General features: G+C 45.4%; 2 long non-coding RNA genes across 5 annotated transcripts in view; one reads left to right on the forward strand and one right to left on the reverse strand.

Moving 5' to 3' along the window:
- The window catches only part of LOC309373820, a 256,704-nt gene that overhangs the window by 185,370 nt on the left and 46,028 nt on the right, over window positions 1-25,306 (reverse strand). The window contains exon 1 of one of the 4 annotated variants that reach the window (XR_014170183.1): window positions 1,687-1,747. The exons of the other annotated variants lie outside the window; for them this stretch is intronic. This is a non-coding gene — a long non-coding RNA (uncharacterized lncRNA). Of the gene's footprint in view, window positions 1-1,686; window positions 1,748-25,306 lie in introns of those variants that run through there. 4 annotated transcript variants of the gene reach the window in all.
- Window positions 1,861-25,306, forward strand: part of LOC309373858 — a 30,798-nt gene continuing 7,352 nt past the window's right edge. Inside the window, exons 1-2 of the long non-coding RNA XR_014170246.1 lie at window positions 1,861-2,097; window positions 11,332-11,385. This is a non-coding gene — a long non-coding RNA (uncharacterized lncRNA). The remainder of the gene's footprint in view (window positions 2,098-11,331; window positions 11,386-25,306) is intronic.

Below are 25,306 nucleotides of genomic sequence, written 5' to 3' on the forward strand. Positions count from 1 at the left end.
GCCTGGAAGGTGCCCATTAATATGCACGAATATATATATTTTTAACACTCTCAAAATTACCACTCCTGTTAAATAAAGTGAAAACAGAAAAAGAGGAATACTGCATTCTTTCAAAAAAATGTTGAAACTACGACTTGAGGGTAGAATTAGATTTTTATTTTATTTTTTAAAGGAAACAGTGCGCCAGAGCATTCAATATATAGATAACCCCAAGAGGCAGATAGATTTGCAGGAAAGTGTTGGAAGATTGTACAAGATCGGTATGAACGATGTGAAGAAATTGCTGCAGCATGGGCAAAAGGTCAAACTTGACCTCAGCCATTATGATTGTCTCCTCAGCCAAGTATTGCAAACTGCTGCTGCAAAATGAAACAGCTAAGTGAAGTGAGAAAGCTTTGACTGTGACTTCAACAGCCGAGTGTTTATTACTAGACCCCCAAATGTCTGGCTTGATGGCCTCTTTGTTTCTGGGCCCTTTTCAAAATCTCCCATTGATCTTCAAATCCCTAGCATAACCACATGGAGGTGTGCTTGCAGGAACACCCTTCCCCCGGCCATAGATTCTGCCATGTGCATTTAGATCGCATTAGGATTTTCCTGGGTGCTTCCACCATCATAAATGGGGTTGATGGTTGTAAGATCAAGTGAAACAATGGGGTAACTCTGTTCCATCAGGTTTCCTCACTGGTTGTGATTACCAGTGCTTGCAAAGTCTTTGCTCACATTATTTGGATTTCAAATTGCATGGATAAAAGGAATATGGACCACCTGTTGGCATTGTGGTATCAGGTTAGTGACAAATGAGAATCCCTGTCAAAGTTTGACAGTGGAGGTGGGGGGGGGGAGATCCAGCCTATTAGACAGATCCAGCTCCCTGCCCCTTATATGTATACTTGAATGCTGCTTGACACATTGCCACCAAATTTGGCACAAGGGTTTCTGAGGGGAGGTTGGTACTCTTTGTTGACATTTGGATGCCAGGATCTCAGGGGCTGGGCAGAGGAGGAGTGGTGGAGACCGCCTCCCCAGCCTGACCCTTCCAGGGAGGAGGAAGAGGAAGATAGTATAGATTTACAACAGGGGGTTGAGGGAGGTCACAGCTCAGAGGCAGATGAGGGGGAAATCTTGGAAATCATGGGAGAGCCAGAGCAGCTGGCTGACATGTTGTCACTAGAAAGCATCCAAACCCACCATCTCCCAGAACCTGGCAAGTCTTAAAAGTAGGAGAGCAAAGAGCTTGAAGACAGAGGGCACTTATTGGCACGCATCGAGGAGGTGATGAGGTTGACGTATGAGTAAGGTGGAGATTCACTTGGGTCAATGCCATTATCCAAGAGGCTGGGTTCTATAGCCTCTCTCTGTAAAGTCTGAAATAAAAAAGGACTGTATGAAACTTGTCCTTGTCTTTATATTTCCTGGGCAACTAGCTGGGATCCGGGGCAGCACCCTGACAGCAGGGAGCAATAACCATTCAAATTACATACCTTCCAACCATTTTTGAGAAAGTAAATGTGGTCGTATGAATCCATCCCAAAGTCACACATAAAGTTGATTATTTGATGGGTACAGGGTTGTGAACAGATATCCATTGGCCTCAATTTGATGGGTTACAAACTGGCAAACTAATCTAAAACTTTCCCCCAATAGTAAAAATTAATATATTCCCCAAATAAAACTATTCACCACCTATTATGGAGATCCATCTTGACAGGGTTGAGATCCAGCATGACTGTTAACTGCTTTTGGCTTTCACAAGACTTAAAGCACATCCTCTTTGTGACATCACACATGACATCAGAATGGCATGTTTGCATTCAACCTAGACTATCTCCATGCCAACAGCAATGGCCAGTAACTTTTGACTGTCAGAAACCTTTCCTTGTCTTTATACTTTCCTGGACAACCAGCGAGGAGCCGCTGACAGCATCCTGACAGAGACGCTATATTGAATCAAGGTGGCAGATTAAAATGTGACTTGTGTGTGACTTCAACCACTTTGGGGCATAGGTCTAGCCATTTCCTGAGATGTTTTCACCAGAGCTGGAATAAGGGCTCCTGGAGTGGAAACGGTGGTCTTCATTGCTTTTTGGATGCCAGGTACCATTCTGCATCAAGATGGTGAAGCAAAACATAACTTTAGCATGACTTTTCCTGTTTATTTTCATAGGTTTGGCTTCCTCTTGAGATACTGCTGCTAAACTCAGCATGTGGGTTTCTTAGGCAGGGGCAGCAGTCTTTGTCAATGTTTGGATTCCAGGCATGTTTTGTGGACCAACACATGACTTTTCACATGACAGGTCCAAACACAGAAATTACACTTTCCATTAAAAAAATCACATTTTTTCAGTTTCTAACCCTGTTGGTGCCTTCTCAGTAGTGGTACACGGTTCTTTTTTTCTGGGGGTACTTGGGGTACACATATCCCTAAACATTTTGCGAATCTAAGTTTGGCCTCATTGAGGAGCAGTATTTCAATTTGAGCAGGAAAATGAGAGAACCCCTAAACATTTTTCTTAGAAGAAGAAAAAGCACTGGCGGTACACCAGCTGTGCAAATGGGCTGGCCATGATTTTCCTCACCATATTTCTGCTGGCATCTAGGATGCACGTGAATATATATGGTTTTATTCAAAGTTTGCTTGCTTATTTGAGGTATTTATAATCTGTACCCCATAGTCGCCTTTGACTGGACTTAACCGTCCAGGGGACCTTGACCTTTACCTTTTACATTCTTCACTCAAGAGTCCCAGGGTGAGAAACAAAAACATTTTAATCACAAATCAGAATGAAAAAAATAAATTCAGCTAATGCATTTAAGCTGGCTTAGCAGTGCACCTCCCCTCACAATTCCTTGCAACAATGTTATGTCCAGAGCACAATTAGGAAAAGAAAATGGTAGGTGGATCACTGGAAGAGGAGTTCTTATCCTGCTACCTGGAGCAGCAACAAAATAAAGTATATACCGGTATATATAAAAGATGGAAGAAGCTGCTACTGTGAAGGGTAGCGCCAAAACACAATGGAGGTGAATTTTATCACACACACATACACAAATAAGAAAAAATAAACCCCTATGGGGGAACAGGTATCACCCCTCCCACAGGTGAAAATGTATGTTCAAATGGCATAAAGTACACCAAATCCAAGCGCCATTCAGGAGCATCACTACTGTCAGGTGAGATGGTTCACATTTGGCAGAGAAGACAAGCTTGCTTTTTTTTTTACACCGCTTTTTTTTAGAGTTAGAATCCCTCATAAACTGAGCTGACTGTGCCAGCGTATGTCTACCTGATCCAGGTTTGGGCATTTATACCAGAGGTCTGCCAGTTATTGATTTGATCATTCCAGGATAATTTAGAGTTTGGATTGTCCCCTAAAGTCACAGTCCTAGAGCGATTAATCTGGGAGAAAGTCCAATGGGACTTCCTTTCTATAGGTAGGCACTAAGTGTGTTTCTGATTGTGTGGCAATAACAGTAAAAGGCAGAGTAAACATCTTGGTGTAATAACTGGACAATTAGCATTCTACTGAATAAGTTGCTAGTTCTCTCCTGGTTAAAATTAACTAACTTTTTGAAATGAACAAAGTAGACCTTCTTCCCTATGGTGCTACAATGGCGCCAACTTTAAACAGACTTCAGTTTAGCTAAATTGTTGTTAATCTAAAGTGTTTTGTTTTTCATCTGCACACAAAAAGCATCTGTGCATTTTGTTACTGGGAGATTGTAATTGCAGAATATATGGTTTTATTTGGGATAGATGACACTCCCTCTTCCCTCTGCTAAGAACCACATTGTATTGAATATGCATAAATTTGAAAGCTGTTTCAGCATTTTCTGCTTTTTGATGTTTCAAGGCAAGATTTCTTTTTGAGCACATTCCTAATCAGGAGAAAAAGAGACAAAGAACAAACTGCAAAAAATGGAGCCTTTTGTGAAAGATTTGAGCTGTTTAGATGCAATATTTTGGAAGGTGCTTATCTCCTCTGGCAGAGTCCTCAGTACTTGAGATAGGCCTAGAAATAGCCTCCTATTCACAGCAGATGGTGGCGAGGCAAAGAGGGAAGGGTGCAATAATCTTATTTTCTGAATCTGTGGCCTTTCATATCTCAGGGAAGATTAAGTGATGTTGACCAGCCATACCCTGAATGGTTCTCCAGGAAATTCTCTAGATCTGTGAGGTGTAAGAATTGTGAAAGCAGAAGAATGGATAAAAATACACATTTAAAAATGGGATGAAATTAAGTTATATTCAGTGGGCTATATTCAACTAAAAAGTTATACCAGCAGGAGCAAATGCAACGAGGTCTACTAGCACAAGTATGGCTTTCATCCTTCTTCACTGCCAGTGTGCCCCCCAAATTGGCTCTGGGGCTGATGAGAACCTGCACAGAACATGGGGAGGAGAGATGAAATACAGTGGTACCTCGGGTTACATACGCTTCAGGTTACATACACTTCAGGTTACAGACTCCGCTAACCCAGAAATAGTGTTTCAGGTTAAGAACTTTGCTTCAGGATGAGAAGAGAAATTGTGCTCTGGTGGCGCAGCATTAGCTAAAGTGGTGCTTCAGGTTAAGAACAGTTTCAGGTTAAGTACGGACCTCTGGAATGAATTAAGTACTTAATCTGAGGTACCACTGTAATTGCATCTGGCAAACAGAAATGCCTGTGCAGCAGGTCAGTTATAATAGCATAACATTGCATTCCACTCAGTACATATTTAATAATAATAATAATAAGCACTCACACTTTACATTTTGGGTGCCCTTTGTGGGAGCACGTGTGGTGCTACAGTTCCCAGGGAGCTTACTGGCAAACAGGGGCTGGCTCACCTCTCAGTGTTAATTTTTGGAGGTTCACGCCCAGCTTCAGTAATCAAGTTTCATTGCTGGGAGGCGGGGCCAGACCCATTTATAAATAGGAGGTGGAGCCAACAGGCAGTCGGCTCTGGAGATTCACCCTCCCTACCCTACCTTTGTTTAATTTTTTTGTTTTGTTTTGTTTGCAGGTTAACTTTTTCTTCCTGCTTAGGGGATGTTGCTACGGTCTTTGACTGGTTGCTGTTGAAAGACCGGGAAGAAATTTTCCTGCATTGGCAGGTTTTGGCTCCCCCATAGCAATTTGTGACAACTTTGGTGGTTATGGCCTTGGGTGGAGTCCTTTAGTCTTTTATTCCCTATAATGGGGGGGGGGGTGAAGTGGTGACTAACCCCCCTGCGGTGGCGATTCCAGGGTCCCCCTCTTAAAGGGGTTATATATATGGGTGTCACTGGCCATACACTGAAAGGTTATCAGCGAACTACCCTGCGTGTGGGGATATGGGCTTGGCTGCCTGCTACACTTACGTTTCACAGAGCACCCCCCTATCCCTAAGCCAAGATCTTCCTACATTCGGAAGTTTAATAAAGTTGTGGCCTAATTTTAATTCCATATAACATTGTCAGAGTCTTTATTCCTTCCTTATGATCCCTCGGGGCTGGGGCTGTCGCTGCCTGGTCACGCAATACAACCAAATATGAATTTTATACATACATCTTAAGCTTACATTGATAGAGTGAGATCCAATATAGCACAAGTGGCCTTCTTCTGAATCTGCAATGGGAATTCTTTATCCTCTCCTCCCTACTGCAGCCCCACTGGTGAGAATTAGGCTCTACTTAGTTCCAAGTCAATGTGTTCTATCTATTATTGGGAAAAATATCTGAGGACTATGCCATAGCACCACTCTCAGCTCTAAGTATAGTCAGATTATGAGCTAAATGGGAGATATGGCAGAGAGCCTGTTTGAAGCTTAACCTCATTTGGATCTGGGAGTTTCCCTGATCTTTGTATTGCTCCAGTGCACAGGAGCTCAGGCTATATTCTGTGGTCTAATTCCTCAGAAAGTGCACCATTCCCTAGAAAAGCAGTATCTGTTGGCTTTTGTTAGACTGTTAGAACTGTGATGACCTGTGTTGAAAACAAATATGATTCTTTGCATTAATGGAGAGCCAGAAAATAACTCTTGGAAAATATGGAAGCTTAGTGTCTGTCTGTGTGTGTGTGTGTGTGTGTGTGTGTGTTGGTGATGATTCTCAAAGCAAGCTCTCACACACCTCCTAGCAAATTCCAAATCAAGCTGATGGGACATACCTCTGGAGGTATGCTCCAATGACACCATCATTTTGTTGTTGTTAAGTTCTCTAAACAGAAAGAAATTTAGAAAAAAAATAATGGGGAAAAGAATGCTCAAGAGACAGAAACAGGCAAAGGCATTGTGGGAAAGAGAGGCTGTTTATGAAACAAAAATTGAAAGTGTTGCAGGGTGAGACGAAAGATTGGCATTCATCCTAAAATGCTGAAGGTTCTTAGTCTATAACTGAACTTCTAAAAACTAAGAAGGATTAATTCTATTAAATCTGTAAAAGCATTGCACAGCCTTCCTTCTCCCAACAGTTCATGCTTGGTATCACCATCAAAGGGGTGAGACAAGAACATTCATTTTTCTGTAAAGTAATGGTACATGACCAATTTTAGATAATGGAAGTCCCTTGCTTTTATCTTAATCCTCAGTTATTGTTATGTCTCAAATGGGCACCATTTAATTCTGACATCCTGTTGAAGCTGATCTGGATCTTATCCTCTGGATATATGTAATTGCTGTGTGTGCTCAATTGAAAAGACTTTTAGCAAAGTGCTTTGTAGCGTATTGTCTCCCTCTAGAATAGCAAATGTCTGGTTGAATAAAACCCTTAGCACAGAGCTAGGAATGACTAGGTTGATGCTGTTTTTCAGACTAGAGATTCGTTTTCTTGTAAATTGCAAATGCCAGTCAGTTTCCAGCCAAGAAGTGACAAGAAAGTGTAGGGCATGCAAGTGTGAATCAGTGTTTTGCCCTTGATTTCTGTCATAATTGAATGTTTCTTGCCATTGACAATGGGCCTCTTCTGTTAAACTATTTTTGTGAAAATTGATTGAAGTGAGGGGAAATATAGAAACTGCACTGAGGTGTGCTAGCACTTTCTAGTTGATATGTAGATGTGGTTATGTAACCAAAGGACTTTCAAGCAGAGGTGTACACTAACCACAAGATATGATGCAGACCCTAACAAGCCTGCCTCAATCTGAGGTGACCCATAGGCCAAAAAAGTTGGAAACTAACCAACGAGTTTGCAGCTGTGTTCAGTGAGTCGCTGGGATGCTACAAGGGCCCACTGGTTGCACTGAGTCTCAACCCGGCTGTTCATTTCCATGAAGGCTCCATGGATGCCATTTGCCCTGAAACCCAAGATTGATTCCAAGCCTCTTCCCTCTTTAGAAATGGGAGTTGCGTTTATAAGTTATGCAACGGGACTTCCATGCTCATTCTACCATGCATAACTTGTGATTCACCTTGCCAGACTTGGATCACCAACTTAATAATAAGGCTGATTTTGCTTCTTGAGAGAGAATTTAAAAAGTGAATGAATGGATGAATGAATGAATGAATGAGGGAGGGGATTGCCAGTACATGACTAGTAGGCTGCATTTGGCTTAACTGATCTCTGGGAGCTCAGGGCTACCATAGTGAACTGGAAAAATGGGTATAAGGCAGCAGTGGGGAGCCTCCAGTCCATAGGTCTAACTTATGCCCATTCAGATTCCTAATTAGGGACGCGAGTGGCGCTGTGGATTAAACCACAGAGCCTAGGACTTGCCGATCAGAAAGTCGGCAGTTTGAATCCCCACGACGGGTCTGAGCTCCCGTTGTTTGGTTCCTGCTCCTGCCAACCTAGCAGTTCGAAAGCACATCAAAGTGCAAGTAGATAAATAGGTACCACTCCAGCAGGAAGGTAAACGGCATTTCCGTGCGCTGCTCTGGTTCGCCAGAAGCGGCTTAGTCATGCTGGCCACATGACCCGGAAGCTGTACACTGGCTCCCTCAGCCAATAAAGCGAGATGAGCGCCGCAACTCCAGAGTCTGTCATGACTGGACTTAATGGTCAGGGGTCCCTTTACCTTTACAAGAGTCCTAATTTGGCCTGTCAGGATCTTTTACTCAAGCCACCCCAACTTGTTCCACTCATATATGATATCAGAGGTGGAATTGGTAAAGTTGCAGCTGCAAATGAACAACTGGAAACTTTAAAGTGCATTCCTGATTGTTCCTTGGCAAGCAGGACTTGTACTGGGTGCCTTTTAATTTGGCATAAAACAGAAGCTCTGCTGGCATTGGGTCCAATCAGTAGCATCCGATTGGACCTCGCAATTGGAGTGGATACCTATTGAAAGCCACGCGGGTGGCATTGTGGATTAAACCACAGAGCCTAGGGCTTGCCAATCAGGTCAGCGGTTCGAATCCCTGTGATGGGGTGAGCTCCCGTTCCTCGGTTCCAGCTCCTGCCAACCTAGCAGTTCGAAAGCACGTCAAAGTGCAAGTAGATAAATAGGTACCACTTCAACGGGAAGGTAAACGGCATTTCTGTGCACTGCTCTAGTTCACCAGAAGCGGTTTAGTCACGCTAGTCACATGACCCGGAAGCTGTACGCTGGCTCCCTTGGCCAATAAAGCGAGATGAGCGCCACAACCCCAGAGTCATCCACGACTGGACCTAATGGTCAGGGGTCCCTTTACCTTTTCCTTTACCTAATGAAAGCAGGGTTTGAATATGCTGCCAATCAGCTGTTTGGGTGGGTCCTGGAAAACCTCACTCCTCTTCTAGCATAGTTTGATTTCAACCTGACCCACCTATGAAAATGGCTCACAGGTGGTGGAGGAGGTCGGGATCTGGCCTGCCAGATAGACCCAGTTCCCTTATATAAGAATATAAAAGGAGCAAAGTCAAATAATGTATTGTGACCATGTTGCTGCAATACACCATATTAGCATACTTGCAGGCATTTGGGGATTTTGCTAAAAGGTCCCATTCATACCCCTCACACTACCAGAGGGCATTACTTTTAATGACATGAGTCGCAGGGGGCTGAGAATGGGTCTTGGCATGTAGATGATTTGTCTAGCACTATTCAGTTTTTAGCCTTAAATTAATGCACGCTAGCTTGCTGATATAAGCAATATAGAAGTTTTTTTTTCTCAAGGCAAAAGGAGATGAGCTTCATTATAAATCTCCAACGCCATATGGAGTGACATCCTGTTGTACATGCTTTATGGAATTCTGCCAAGGCCCCATTCATTTCTTTAGCAGGCTTGTTAACTTTTAAGTTTAGAAATTACTCTGGTGATCAGATCCTTTGTCATGTCCTAATCCAAATAGGTTTCTTTTTTTCCTCCAGTGCTACATCTAATGCGGACAAAGGCAGACTGTCAAAAACTCATCTCTTTCCTCTGGCTGTGCCTGAAGCTTAGTTTTATATAGAACTCCACAGGAGTCTTGAAAATATTATGGTCTCACCCCCTCCCTTTTATCCATTTTCTCTCCTTTTAAAGAACACATTGAGCACCCTTGTATTTTTCATCAAGAGCTGATCACTTCCATGTTAGAATTCTCTTCCATTCAGATTTTAAGTAGTCTCATATTTTGCTCATTCAAGCATGTCTTTTCCCCAAGCATTTCAACATAGGGATATGTGGGAATACCCCTCCCTGAGATTTCACTAGTCATGGATAGCCTTTCCCCACAAAATGCCTTCCAATTTCTCCCATCTCCCATTGCCACAAAAACAAACTCTTCAAATTTCTTTTCAAATTTTGCTTGAGGGAAGAAAAACAAACCCATGGAGATTTTCTCTGAGAGGACCAGAACAGGTTATGAACTCAGGGCTTATTCACACAGTGGGAAATAATGTTGTCCTGCTATATGTCAACTGGACCAGATGGTCAATCAACAACTTAGGGGATTTTTCCCCCAATTCCAGAAAGCTCTTTAGTAATATTAAGTATCCCCCCCCCCAGCAGCTCCTTTCTCTTTATATTCTGCTGATATGGTAACTCCAAGGGCAATATATCTTCCTTCCTAGGGAAAATATAATCCATGACTGATAGGGTATGTATCAAGTATAAGATAGCCAAACCAGGAAGCATTACTGTAGTGTTTCTTGTAATAACTTTTATTTAACAAAAACTCTTTCATACCTCCCATCCATTTTGGAGGGCTTAAATCTTTTTTAAAATCTAACAGCACAAATACTTTTCACCTACTCAGGGATTTAATGACTCAGCTTTGGGGGCCATGCCTCACACATTTCAGGTTATTATTATTATTATTATTATTATTATTAGAACACATTTATTCAAAAGTTACACATCAACTTTGTCCACTGTTTGAGGGAGGTCACAGCTCAGAGGCAGATGAGGGGGAAAGTTGGGAAATAATGGGAGAGGAAGAGGAGGAAGAAGAAGCACCAGAGGGACGACAGTGTCTTTAGAAAACATTCCAGACCCTCCATCTCCCAGAACCCAGCAAGGCTTGAAAGTAGAAGAGCAAAGAGCTCAAAGACAGACGGCACTTAACAGCATGCGTAGAAGAGACAATGAGATTGATGGATGAGGAAGTGGGAGAGACGGGGGTGGGTGGGTGAAGATTCACTCGGGACAATGCCATTATCCAAGAGGCTCGTTCTATAGCCTCCCTCTGTAAATACTGAATAAAAAGTGGGCTGTAAGAAACATTTCCTTGTCTTTGTACATTCCTGGGCAGCCAGCCGTGGGAGTCGCTGGCAGCAGCCTGACAGGAGGATACCAGATTCCTGCCTCTGGATCTATATCTTTAAAAATGCAATGTGCAGAACTGGATCTCCATACTCCATATGGCCTTGTACTAGTGCTGAATTCAGTGCTGGTCTAATTAGGCCACTGAATGACTCAAAATTAACTCCTCGTATCTTTAATGGTGCAATTCTAAATGTGTTTACACAGTGGTACCTCGGGTTAAGTACTTAATTCGTTCTGGAGGTTCATTCTTAACCTGAAACTGTTCTTAAACTGAGGTGCCACTTTAGCTGCTGCCACGCCACCGCTGCATGATTTCTGTTCTCATCCTGAAGTAAAGTTCTTAACCCGAGGTACTATTACTGGGTTAGCGGAGTCTGTAACCTGAAGAATCTGTGACCTGAAGCGTCTGTAACCTGAGGCATCACTGTAAACTCATTGGGACTCACTTCCAAATAAGTTTGCAAAAGATTGCAGCTGAGGTAGCATTCTAGTCTAGGATTCCATGGTCAGCATTTTGACCTTGCTTAGGCTAGAGCTACATATGGGACAGAATGTGGTGGTAGATTCAGACATACCATTCATGAGCCCTCCCACCTCTCTCACACGCATACAAGCAGAAAATGTCACAATTCTACCAGAGAGAGAAAGGGAGAGGGAGATGCGCAACCCTAGACCCCATGCACTGTTTTTCTGTTTTTCAGGAATTTTAATACTGGGGAGAACAAGAAAAATGTGATCCCATGCTGGAACACTGAGTGAGTTCATCAATGTTATAATTTCAGTATTCCACCGTGCCATATTGCTTTGTATGCATATCAGACCTTATTCTCATTGCCAAAATGTTCTTTTATAACTAACTCTTTCATAATGGTCTCCCAAAACATATCTTCGGGAATTTTAAACTGCATCCCCCTGAAACAACGCACTAGCATTACTAATGATATGAACTTATTAACCCATTGGGGGGGGACCCATGTGATGTCTTTAAAGTCACAGTTGTTTTAATTAGTGCAACAGCATGAAGCATGGCTTGCATCCAAATGGCCATATGGTGTAGCACTTTGAGAGTCTTCTTGTTTGCCCAGAGGGTGCAAATGTGTTTATTGAAATTCCAAAATGTATTTACCACTGAAGAAGAAAAATAATTGACAATGCAGCTTCAATATGTAAGCTAGGCAGCAGAAATTATTGATAACTTAGGAGTGTCATGGCACACACAGCGGTATGCATTTTGAGGACATGTTAGCCTCCATGAACTTGTTCTGTCTACTTTCATGCCCTTATTTATCTGTTTAAAACATTTATATGACAGTCGTCTACGGAAAGCATTTAAAGTGGTCTACAAGAAAGGAGCGAATGTGACTAATACAGTGGTACCTCGGGTTAAGAACTTAATTCATTCTGGAGGTCTGTTCTTAACCTGAAACTGTTCTTAACCTGAGGTACCGCTTTAGCTAATGGGGCCTCCCTCTACCAGCACACAATTTCTTTTCTCATCCTGAAGCAAAGTTCTTAACCCGCGGTACTGTTTCTGGCTTAGCGGAGCCTGTAACCTGAAGCATCTGTAACCCAAAGTACCACTGTAACAGTAAAAAGTAGCAGAATGAATAAGGATGTACCAAAAATGAACAACTCACCCCCCTCCACTCGCGGCTCCAGTATTTCATTTCCATCATGTTTAGAAGTGTGTTTATTCATTCAGGCTTTAGGAGAAATTGATACAGTATGCCAGATATGATATTCAGAATTAGTTGAGATGATTCTTGCTGCATAATCCGCTTTGTGGTGATTTGAATTTGCAGGGCATTTATTCTTATTTTATATAGGATTTTTATGTATTGTATGTTAGCAATGAGCAGATGAAGTGCAATCTACCACTGTAAGGCCTTTTTTCCACTTGCCACTAGAGATGGAGGGTCCCATTAAAATCCAGTCCATCCCAGTCCTCAGAGGGGACAAACTAGGACTGTGGATACATGACATTTTGCTCTAGAAACAATAGAAACTGAATGCTTGTTTTGTGGTCCCCACACAATCTAGATCCACTGCATATTTTTTGCCACTGACAAGCTCTTCTTGAGAAACTGGTTTAATTCCAAAAATAAAAGCTCAGTGCTGTTTGATTCTGCATTACCTTGTAGTGTGTCCATTTGAAAACAGATAAAAACAGGTATAGGCATTCCTAGATACAGGGAAGGGTGGATCCATTCCTGCCCAGTGGTGTTGTCTGCTTACAAAGATGTCTGAAAAGATGATATGAAGGCTGACAACATTAACCCCACCATGTGGGAATCCCTTGCAGCCGACCACAGTGTCTGGACACAATCAGGTCATGTGTGCACAACAGTGACCAGAGGCGGTCTGGTCTGCTGAGAGGAGCACAGAAAGAAGAAACATCATGGTATACCTGCATCAACACAACTGGAAGCCTTCATCTGCCCAGCTGCAACAAAACATGTCTCTCCCATTTCACTCACGGCAACCACAGCAGATGCTGCAACTCTCCAATGGTTCGACTTCATCCCCGAAGTCACACTCTTCCATTGTCTTCCAAGACAGACAGATGCTAACCAGACTGTAGTTTAGCAAGGATACTGAGGATCTCGGTCCATCTGAACAGGCGCCACGCTGCTGGGAGCTCTTTTCCAGAGCTGAAAGGCGGTATTGAAATACATTATGAATGAATCAGCTGAAGCAAAGTAGAATTGCAAGCATGCCCTGAGACATAATTATTGCTCGTTTTGCCTCCTGTGCAAACAAAAGATAAGAAGCCAGCCTGGCCTTTGCCGCAGTTTAAAGAATATGTGTGTTGGGTTGTGCTAATCTAGTAACTGTGAAAGCAGGTCAGAGCTGCAGTGCAGGAAATGGACATTTGCTCAGCACTCTTGATTAATGAGTCAAGGAGTTGCAAGCAGGGACAGACATGAGGGAACAAGCATGGTCAGTAAATAGCCAAGGTATGGCCCAGCAGTCTCCTTATTGCATTTTTCAAGAAGTTACAGCCTAATTCCATGAGGCAAGTGTTTAGAACTAGGGCGAACATCCACTGTATCACTGTATCATCATAGCCTGTGGCTTTATGCAGGCATTCAGAGCTGTGTCATTCATTGGGGACATTTTGCTGCCCCAAGCAGTTTTATGGCACTATGCTACAAATACACTCCCTTCCAACATAGTGAGGAAGCATATGTGATTGCATATGGCTGCATCACTCTAAGACTGTATCTCGCATATGATGAGGTGTGGCCACTAGGGGAAGCAAAATATATTTGACTAGCTGGCCCTAGGATTTGAAGGTTAAGCTGTTGATCCTCATGATGTAGTACCTCTTTGTATTGTTTATTAGATGCTGCCACTGGCACCACTAAAAAGAGTGCTATCCCCAAGTGGCCAGCCCTGTTGACCACTTCTGGGGGTCAGTAAAATAAGGACATCCACATTTGACAGGATCACCATAGCAGTATCCCACAAAGGGACTGATGATAAAATAGGGAGAGGGATGACTGACATAAGCAACATCCTGAATTTGTATCAGCCATGAAGGAGCTGAGGCAACAATTTGATGTATGCTATTTTTTTTGTATAAATGCATTAATGAAAAATATATTTTTAAGACTTTTATTGAAGTTCATGACAATACAAGATAATAACTACAAAAATTACAAATGGAACAACTAAAGGTAGGAGTCTTCTCCTAAAGGCCATTCTCAGCCCCTTCCACACACAAAAGGAAGTCCCTCCCAGCTCTCAACTGGAATCCTTTCTCCTCCCAGCCTCTCACCCTGGGATACTGACATGGGGTTTGGATCTGATTTATTTATCCTGGCTTGGCTTAACTTTACACCAGGTTCTTGTGTATAGGATTGTCCTTCCTGTCTTCAAGTTCAAGCAGGCTTACTCAATCCTCTTGCTGAATTGCGGCAATAAATGTTCTTCACTCATTTCAAGACTGAACAACTAAAAAGGTCTGCATTGCAGGCACGAAAAAGCACCCTTCCCACCTTCCTCTTTTGTTTCCTCTCTGTTTTATTTTTAAACTCGGGAGCAATTTATCTATAAAAATATTGAAATGCTTTCCATCTAAAATACATATTCATACTGCCAGAGTTTAATAAACTGCGACAGGCAGATTTTTATATTGCCATGAACAAAACAAGTGAATTTAATTAAAAATGAAGATGAAAGAGTGGGAATTGACACGAGCTTGTTTCATGCAGAGTGCCATAATAGATGCAAGAGCCACCAGAGATCAAGAAAGAGGAGAAGCATGAGGAAGGAGTTTTGCTGGAGGGGATAGCTTTTTTCCCTTCTTCCTAGAATTGTAGCAGGAGGGGGGATTAGGCCAGGACACGGGGGTGTAGATAAACCAAGTATAAAATAGGGTTATTTCATTTTAAAGGAACACTGGCTATGACAATCTGGAGACACCACCTGATTCTCCTAGCACATTTTGTCTGATAAAAGAGATTGGCTTCCTAGTCTAGCGAGAGAGCAAGTAGGTGAATGCATGCGGCTCCATCTCCGGCAGTGAAGAAGGCAGCAAAGATCCAAGCATCTGGGTCTGCAATTTGGAGATGTGCCCTTGGCTGTCAGTAAGCATCCCATATGATCAAACACATCTGCACCTGTGCAAACTGGCAAACGTGAGCCAATTTTGCATCCCTCACTGAATAAAAACCTGAACCATCTCATTTAGAGCAAAAATATGGAAGCCTTTTTTTCCTCCTCCTCTTTGTCTTTTGATACATATTTTCAGCTAGAAGTTTTTACAACTTCAGAAATAGTTCATAAGAGCAACCTCAACTCCATGTGTTCACCTAAAAGAAAGTCCTGTTGTGCCCAATGGGGCTTACTCGCAGGTTAGCCAAAGGGTTTATGGCCCAGAAATTGTATTAGGATTTATGAGACAGTTTTATGACTAAAACTAAGCAGGTTGGTCCCTTTAAACTGCCTAGGTGGGAGACTAGCTGCATTTAACTACATTGTTTAATTTTCTATACTGTAAACTGTTCTATGTTTGGAAGTGAAGGTAATTCAGACTATGTAATCCTCTGCATGCTTACTAAGAAGTCAGTCCCATTTTACTTAGTGAAGTTTACTCCTAAATGTGCAGAGAGTTGAAGATATAGGAAGGCATTGATTTCCATTTTGACTTGTGCTTGTTGCATGCCAGTGTTGCCATTCTGCTGCAGTTCAGCTTCTGGCAAAAACCATGTTAGCCCACCATGGTGGAATTTTATATAACTAATTGCAGCGTTAGTTATGTTATACACCATTCATTTTGGTGGGGAAAGTTTCCATGCACTGGAAACACAATGCAATGGAAAAGTCATCAATTACTTGTTTGTGAACTGAAAACAACAACCACAGTGGATATTGATCACTGGATTGGTTTCCATTCCAAATGCTTAACTAAAACTGAATCTCTGTAATAATAATAATAATAATAATAATAATAATAATAATAATATACCCCTCCCATCCGGCTGGGTTTCCCCAGCCACTCTGGGCAGCTTCCAACAAAACACTAAAATACAATAACCTATTAAACATTAAAAGCTTTCCTAAACAGGGCTGCCTTCAGATGTCTTCTAAAAGTTTGGTAGTTATTTTTCTCTTTGACATCTGGTGGGAGGGCGTTCCACAGGGTGGATGCCACTACCGAGAAGGAGCACACTTCCCCTGGACGCAATCTCACTTACACTCTGGGTTTAAGAAAACAAGAAGGCTTATATTTATTATCAGGAATACACAATGTTTGGAAAGATGCTTTGGTTTATCTGGCTATGGTGGAGATGAAATGAGCCATGCTTGCTTTTGCATCTCAAGAGAAGAGAGATCCAAAATATGTCTGCACTCAAGAGGAAGACTTGAGGGAGGAAGGCCAGTAACCCTAAAAGTAGCAGTCTAACACTGAAAGATCAACACAGATCACATAGGCTGATTTGCACCCTGACACTTCCAACATAGACATGGATCAAATAAGCAAACACCAGCAATTTCTGCTCCCCTTACCATTTCCTTCATAATTTCCCAACATTCCTAGTTGCAATATAAGAATGCAGCCTTAAATGCACGTATTAGGAGGTAGGTTCAATAGAACACAATAGGAGTTCCTTCTCACAAAATATGCATAGGATTGAGTTGCAAATTTGGAAAAGTTATTTTTCATTTACTCTGCACACTGGTTGGTGAATTGACCAGCAATGGTCAGTAAGTAGTGCTTGCCAGAAATCATTGCACTCCACCCTGGGTTTTCCAAGAATATTCTATGAAGTGTTGAGGAAGTGTTTGCCAGGACTGATACTACTTTTATTTTCATCCCAATGGGAAAACAAATCACCCTACTCCTGTGAAGCAGCTAGCGCCTTCTAGGAACTGCTGGTAGACCACCGTGTCTCCACTATTTTTCAGAGAGCTGTGATAATATGAGATAAAATGATATTGTCTTCATTGCCAGAGCAATAACACTAGGCAAACAGTTTGCTATTCTCTTTTTCATTTCTTACTGTTCTGCAGTTAAAGACCAGTACGTAGTGACAGTAACCCAAGGCGGAGTTAAGGGTCATTAACACGAGCAAATCAAAGGGATTACCATTATCACAGCAGCACATCAAGAAGATTATGACTGTTATAAACGGGGGCTCAGGGCTTGTTTTGTTTTAATACACAATTCTTAAAGAGACAGCCTTATCTGGAAGAGTCAGCTCACCCTCCTTGTCTCAACATTTTGAGTCCAATGAAATTGAAATGTTTGGTGTTACAACAGAAACAAAAACACAGTGGTTCTCGGAACAGTGCCAGCTCCTTGATGTGACTCAGGGAATTTCATGTGCTTGCTTACATCCTAAGGGTATTGTGCAAACCACACACACTCTCAAAAAGGATTGAAGTGATTAAGGAGCTTTTTGGAATCCAAGCCTTATGCGACATACAGAAATAGGACCTAAACCCTGCTGAGCTTGAACCCTAAGGCAAAATGCTTAATGAGCAACAAAAGGAGAGAATCATCCAGGCATTGCAGTTCTGTCTAGTTTGTAATGTGCTTATAACTTTCACACATTCTAGAATACAGAGACCTATGAATGGGCTGTGCGACACAGCGTGTTCTCCCTAAACAGAGAGCACGTGTTGCGGTTGGGGAACAGGCCACCCCTACAATGACTTGGCAAATTGCTAGCAACCCAAGCATTTAAGGGTTAAATGGGTTGCTAGGGGAAGATTAATTTGGCAAATTGGAGGAGGGGTTAGAGGCTATATATACTGGGGACTGAAGAGGGAACGCCCTCTTGGCCGTTTTGAACTGGATCAAGGAGCAGCTTAAAGACGGTTGTATTAAGCCTGACTAATTCCCTGATTTCTTGCCTTTATTTCTGCTCTCTGACCTTATCCCCCCCTATATTCCTTTTCTGAATTTCCCTTTGACTTTTCTCTTCTATTTCCGTTGGTTGTTTCATTCATTTTACCCCCTTTTTTATTCGTTTATTTCATTTTAATTTTAATTTAGCAACCCCTGGCTAGGTCTTAGAAGGCTGAGGGTGGGGACCCCCCCCGGCCTGGGGGAGGCCTAGTGGGGGCAGGTTTGCGGCCGCTTTTAGGGCCGTCGGAACACCCCCCCCCGGGTTGCTGACGCTGCGGCGGCGGATCGCGGCCGTCTCCCTTCCCCTTTCATCCGCCTCCGCCCCCCTTCTTTTGTTTGGGCCTTGCGGCGGCCTTAAGGCCCGGCCCTTTCTATCGCCAGGCCCCGGTGTTTGGAGGCCCTGGGGAGCGAGGAGGGCCTCGCGGCTGCTCTCGGTAGGCCGCGGCCGCGCCGCGCCTCCCCCCCTCCTCGGCAGCGATCGTGGCCTCGCGGCCGCGGGGCACGGCGGGTTTGTCTCCCCCTCCCGACCCCCATCCACCCTTCTGCCTTACCTGGTCGGGTGGTGTTGGAGCGCTCCCGCTTCTGGCTCTGCCGGCGCGGCTGCCGCGCTATTCTCTCGGGCCTCTGTGGGGGGGGAAGAAAGAAATTTTTTGCCTTTGGCGCGGCGGGGCCTGCGGCCTGCTCCCGCTTGATCGGAGGAGCCCGGGCGGCGCGACGGCGCGGCCCGCTAACCGCGCGGGCGCATTGAAGGCGTGCAGGCCGAGGCCTAGCCCCGGTCTGCATTTTTTCTAATTGGGGACCTCCTGGTTCATTGGGGTCCTCCATCTTGTTTGCCAGCGTTTGTCTCCTGACTGCTGGCTGGCCCTCTAGTGGCCGTGGAGAGCTATTGCAGGCTGCCTGCTCCTGAGCTCCCCTAGTGGCTCAGCGCAGCACTGCAGCTCTATAGTACTTGTTCAGGTCAAACAGTGCCACCTGCTGGGTGGCCTTGGTATAGCGGCTTGCTGTAATTAACCTTGTATAGGTCCACTCGGTGGCTTGGCCTGGTACTGCTACTGCACTGCAGGGACTGCTACTGCCCTGCAGGACAGCTTTAGGGGGCGCACTGTTCTTGTAATTAATTAATTAATTTAATAATTAATTAATTAATTAATAATTAATAAAGGCCTTTTGGCTGGTTTGGTCAATTCTTTAGCACGGTTGACAGCTCTGCTTGGGTTTTTAATCAGGGCCCTCCTTGTCCTTCTTTGTTTTAAACTAGTAGGTATGGCCCCGAAGAAGGCTGCTGCCCGAACTGGCCAGTCTACTACTGCAAAGCGACCTATCAGGGGTCCTTCCCAAGCATTGCGTTCACCTGCCCCGAATCAATCGATTGGGCGGGTTCAGTCATTTATGGCAGGCATAGCCGATGATCCAGCGGCCATGTCTCGTTTTGCGGCTGAATTGGATGGTGTACTCCAACGTTGTTCCACTCGGCCCTCTACGTCTGCAAGGCCACCTCTGCCGTTGGTGCCATCATCGCCAGCCTCATCACTATCTAGCGATCATGAGGGAGAAGGGCCATCAACTAGTAATGCTCGGGTGGTTTCCCGGCTTCCCCAACCCTCATGCTTACCTACTACTCGTGCCCGTTCGCGTAGAACTAGGCTGTCTTCCAGAAGGGTGTCTCAGGGAAAGACCCCTGCGACGCCTGCTTCCCGTCGGAGCAGGGCGGTCCAGCCTTTAGTAGAGGTGGCTTCGGGTTCAGGCACATCACATGTTGTATCTTCTTCTGTGGCTCCAGGTACTTCACAGCAAGACCTTGACTCGGGATCCTCCATGGAGGATAGCCTTCCAGTTCCTGCCAGGAGATCTTTGGGCGGAAAGCGTCGCCAGAGAAGATCTTCCCGGAAGCATGCAAAACGCAGAAGGGAGGACTCTTCTTCTTCTTATACTGGTACGTCTTCTAGTTCTGACGATGAGGTGGGTAGCTCAATAGAACTTTATTGGGGTTTCGGCGAGGCGACTTCGGGGCTCCCCAGGTGGGCTTGGGAAAGGAGGGCCAATGCTCACCGGGCGAAATATGGGGCAGTACAAGAGTGTAGGGATGGTGTGCTGGTACCGGAAGTTAAGGTCTCTACCAACTCGGCCAGAGACATTATTCCAGGTTCACACCTGGCGACGAAACTGCGGTCTAGGATACTCAACGGCCGGTATGTAGATATGTTTAAGCTGGCCCCACCATCTGAGGACCAGGAGAAAGTCAATTTCTCCAAAAAGCGCGCGGGCAATCCCACGATTGACAGAACTTTCGAGCACTGGCTTGATTGTTTCCAAGTCTTCGCCGGCGTAGTGGTAGCAGCTTACCCTCGGAGATCTCTTCATTTGTTCGTTTATTTATCCATCGTTCGCTCCGCCTTCACCAAAGCTGGTGAAAAAGCGGCGATAAAATACGATGAGAATTTTAGGCGTCGGGCGGCCAGGATCCCGTCGGCTCGATGGGATCGTAGGGATCTCGATGTGTGGACCACCCATGTGGCCCCATTTATTGACAAAGGTGTGCCGGAACAGCAGAAGCCCAAGCCGGCGGCTTTCAGACCTAGCCGCCGTATGCTATGCTGGGAATTTAATAAGGGGTCATGTCAGCGCCAGGGGTGTAAGTACGCCCACAGTTGCGACAGATGTGGCGGCGCACACGCAGCGTCTGCTTGCTTTAGTGGACGGCGGCCCTTTCGTGGAGGCAGAGGGGGTTCTCAGCAAACCCCCAAACCAACCCCCTCTACTGCAGCTGCAGCACCAGCAAAGTAGTGGATTGTTATCCTTAGCCCACACCCCTATTCGTTTGCAAGTCCTACAGCTTTGGCTACAGTCTTATCCCAACAGGGAGGTTGCGGCCTATTTGAATGATGGTTTTTCCGTTGGCTTTAGGATTCCGGTAGCCATGTCTCCCGTGGCACGGAATCCTGCTAACCAAAAATCAATTCGTGAGCTACCTATGGTCGCCCACAAGAAAATAGCAAAGGAAGTGGCTATGCATCGCATGGCTGGTCCCTTTGACGCACCACCCATTTGTAATTTGCATATATCCCCGCTAGGTATCGTGCCAAAAAAGGCCCCGGGTGAATATCGCTTAATTCACAACCTATCTCACCCTGCAGGTACGTCATTTAATGACGTTATTCCAACGGAGCTCTGCTCCGTGAAGTATGCTTCTCTCGATCAAGCGATCAAAATGATTCGGAAGTTTGGTCGTGGGGCCTTATTGGCAAAATGTGATATTGAATCGGCATTTCGCCTTTTGCCAATTCATCCAGATGATTTTTGGCTGCTAGGTTTCCAGTTTGAGGACAAGTATTATTTTGACAAAGCCATGCCTATGGGCTGTTCAATAGCGTGTGCCGCTTTTGAAACGTTCAGCACTTTTTTGGAGTGGGCCCTGAAGTCTAAAACAGGACTGGGCGGAGTCACACATTATTTGGATGATTTTTTACTGGCTTCTGAGAACAGCACCGGCGATTGCTCGGTGCTGTTGCAGGCCTTCGCCGATCTTACGCAAGAATTGGGGGTCCCGCTGGCCGCTGACAAGACAGAGGGTCCTTCGACCCAGCTCACTTACTTGGGTATCCTTTTGGATACGGTCGAGCAAACGTCTAGCCTCCCTGCGGACAAGCTGGAAGCTTTGAGGAAGGTTATAGAGGAGCTGCTTCCTTTGAAAAAAGTGTCCCTTAGGCAACTCCAGTCGCTTTTGGGACACTTGAATTTCGCTTGCAGGGTGGTGGCGCCTGGGCGCCCCTTCTGTTCACGCTTGGCACGTCTTACTGCTGGGTTAAGGTTTCCACACCACCGGGTTCGCCTTTCCCGGGAGGTGAAGACCGATCTTCGCATCTGGCTGGAATTCCTGGAGGAATTCAATGGAGTTTCATTATGGCAGGACACCTTGAACTTGCATAATGATTTCCAGGTACAATCAGATGCCGCCGGCTCCTTAGGATTCGGCCTTTTCTGGAAAGGTCGCTGGTGTGCTCAACGTTGGCCACCTGGGTGGCAGGGAAGAGAGATCACGCGTGACCTAACTTTTCTCGAGTTTTTTCCAATTGCAGTGGCAGTGCATTTGTGGGTCGAGGAGTTCAGGAACCGTCGTGTCTGCTTCTGGACGGACAACCAGGCGGTGGTGAATGTCCTAGCCAAATTGTCATCGCGCTCCCCCAGGGTCTCGGCCCTGCTGCGGGACTTCGTGTTGCATTGTTTACGTTATAATATAGTTTTCTCGGCACGTTTTATCCCAGGGGTGTCTAACGATATTGCTGATGCTCTGTCCCGTTTTCAGATGGAGCGGTTCAGGTTCCTGGTTCCAGAGGCGCGGATACGTCCGGAATATTTCCCGGATCATCTCTGGAACCTTGGCAGCAATTAGTTTTTCAGGGAGTAGCGGCATCGGTTTCCCCTTCCACCCTAAGATCTTATGAAAAAGCCTGGGCTGATTTCTTGGCATTTGTCAGCTTATCTGACAGTGTGGCGTCTGGGGTCCCACCCACCTCTTCGCAGGTGTTGAAGTACTTGGCGCACTTGTTTCAATTGGGACGTGCAGCCAGGACACTTAGGATGCAAGCGGCTGCTATAGCCTTCTTCTGCAAAACATATTTTGATAAAGACCCTTGTGCGAAGTTTGTTGTTCGCAAGGCGCTCGAGGGATGGGGTAGAATTTGCCCCCCCAGGCCGGCAAACCGGCACCCCATCACCTTTGACTTATTGAGCAGGTTGCGCAAAAAGCTTAGATTGGTTTGTTGGTCTGGGTATGAGGCTCGCCTATTCACGGCTGCCTTTTCCGTGGCATTCTTTGGCGCTCTGAGAGTGGGTGAGTTGGTAGTGGAAGGCCACAGGGACGGTCGTGCTAGGGGCCTTCTGCTCCAGGACATTCAGCTCTTTCCTGCTGAATTGAGAATTACTATTAGACATTCGAAGACAGATCAAGGGGGCAGGGGTGCCATAATTCGACTCCCTGCCACGGGGGAGGCGGGCCCCTGCCCAGTCAGGGACGTCAGCAAATACCTGGAGTTGAGAACGCAAGGGGATGGTCCGCTGCTTCGGCATGAGAATGGGTTGCCTTTATCTAGACACCAATTTGCGAGGGTATTGCGTAAAGCAATTGTGGCCTGTGGTGGCACGGCTAGCAATTTCGCCCCCCATTCCTTTAGAATAGGGGCTGCCACAACGGCTGCTCACTGGGGCTTGTCAGCAGCCAGAATAAAGGATTTGGGTCGTTGGAAATCGAATGCGTTTAGGGGATATGTGCGTTGATGGTTTGGTGTCTTATTTTATTTCTTCTGTTCATTTTGTCCCAGGTATGGATACTGTGCGCATATGGATGGTGGGGCACAGCATCATCCATTGGGCTGGTGTCGCGGCACGACAGTCGGGATTGGGTCCAGGTCTCGGTCTTCCTTCGCACGTACGGTTGTCCTGGCTATCCAGAAGGGGAATGCGCTGGTCAGAGTTTTTGCCTCGGATTCGGAACCAGCTGCTATTGGAAGGGCCGCCAGCTGCTATCGTGGTGCAGCTGGGGGAGAACGACCTGGTTTCAACGGACTGTTTCTCATTGCGTGCTGCTATCTTGGGTGACCTGGAAACGGTGCGGGCAATGGTACCCACAGCAAAATTATTTTGGTCCAAGCTATTACAGAGACGTGCTTGGACGGGCAGTCGTTCCCCAGCAGCTATCGAAAGGGCCAGGAAGCGCATCAATGCTGCGGTTTCCAGAAAGATTGTGGAATTGGGTGGAGAGGTGATTTTTCATCCCGACATCACCTTTCAAGCGGCAGCCCTTTTTAGAGCTGATGGAGTGCACCTGTCGGCTTCTGGGAATGAAGCTTGGATAAGTGCAGTGGTGGCCAAGCTGAGGTCTTGGCTGGGGCTGTGAGTGGTTGGCGGGGAGCTGAGGGCTCCATGGCGGTTAGGCATTGGTTAAGTGGTGCTTGGAGGGGTAAGTGCCTACCCCTCCAAATGATGCGAATGGGAATTCCGTTAAAGGAAATCCAGGGGCTTGACATTCTTTCGTCCTTGTCCCCGGAGTCGGACTTGGGCCGGTCAAGTACCCACCGGAACATGAGGGTGAGAGATGTTAGTCTGATTTCCCAGCTTCATTCTCACCCAATACTTGTTTCCCACGCTGGCTTCCGTTGGTGTCCGGAAGGCCAGCTCTGTCCCTGAGGGCAAGGACAGATAGTCATAACCAATGCCTAAGCAACCACTCACGTTTTGTATTTGAATAAAGTTGTGGCCAAAATTATGCCAAAAACCTAAACAAAAATTGATGTGTGAAGTGTGAGTTTATTTGGGGGTGGCTTGTGGGACTCAACACGCAAAGCGTGTTCTCCCTAAACAGAGAGCACGTGTTGCGGTTGGGGAACAGGCCACCCCTACAATGACTTGGCAAATTGCTAGCAACCCAAGCATTTAAGGGTTAAATGGGTTGCTAGGGGAAGATTAATTTGGCAAATTGGAGGAGGGGTTAGAGGCTATATATACTGGGGACTGAAGAGGGAACGCCCTCTTGGCCGTTTTGAACTGGATCACCCGCCCTCCCGCCCTTTTATTAGGGTGGTTTTGCCTGCTTGACCTTGCTATTGCCTGTCATGGGGTCGTTCGCCTTTGAGCGGGGGCCTAGTAGGAATTTTGCCATTTGGCTGATTGGCTGGTGCCACTTGGTTTTTGCCTACTACGTAGCAAATCGTCACAACTTGTAAGGTTGGCGGTTAGGCATTGGTTAAGTGGTGCTTGGAGGGGTAAGTGCCTACCCCTCCAAATGATGCGAATGGGAATTCCGTTAAAGGAAATCCAGGGGCTTGACATTCTTTCGTCCTTGTCCCCGGAGTCGGACTTGGGCCGGTCAAGTACCCACCGGAACATGAGGGTGAGAGATGTTAGTCTGATTTCCCAGCTTCATTCTCACCCAATACTTGTTTCCCACGCTGGCTTCCGTTGGTGTCCGGAAGGCCAGCTCTGTCCCTGAGGGCAAGGACAGATAGTCATAACCAATGCCTAAGCAACCACTCACGTTTTGTATTTGAATAAAGTTGTGGCCAAAATTATGCCAAAAACCTAAACAAAAATTGATGTGTGAAGTGTGAGTTTATTTGGGGGTGGCTTGTGGGACTCAACACGCAAAACATTTCTGTATGGAAAGCTGTTTGCATGGACAGGCAGAGTCCCCCCAACCCCAGGTGATCCCCAAGCAGAATAATGACTCAAGACAACATGTTGGCCACAACTTTATTAAGTTTCAGATGTAGGGAGACCTTGGCTCAGGCACTGGGTGTTTATCCTTCCTAGTCCTCAGCTGG

Source organism: Podarcis melisellensis (assembly GCF_964234715.1).
Source record: "Podarcis melisellensis genome assembly, chromosome: 7".
Classification (NCBI taxonomy): domain Eukaryota; kingdom Metazoa; phylum Chordata; class Lepidosauria; order Squamata; family Lacertidae; genus Podarcis; species Podarcis melisellensis.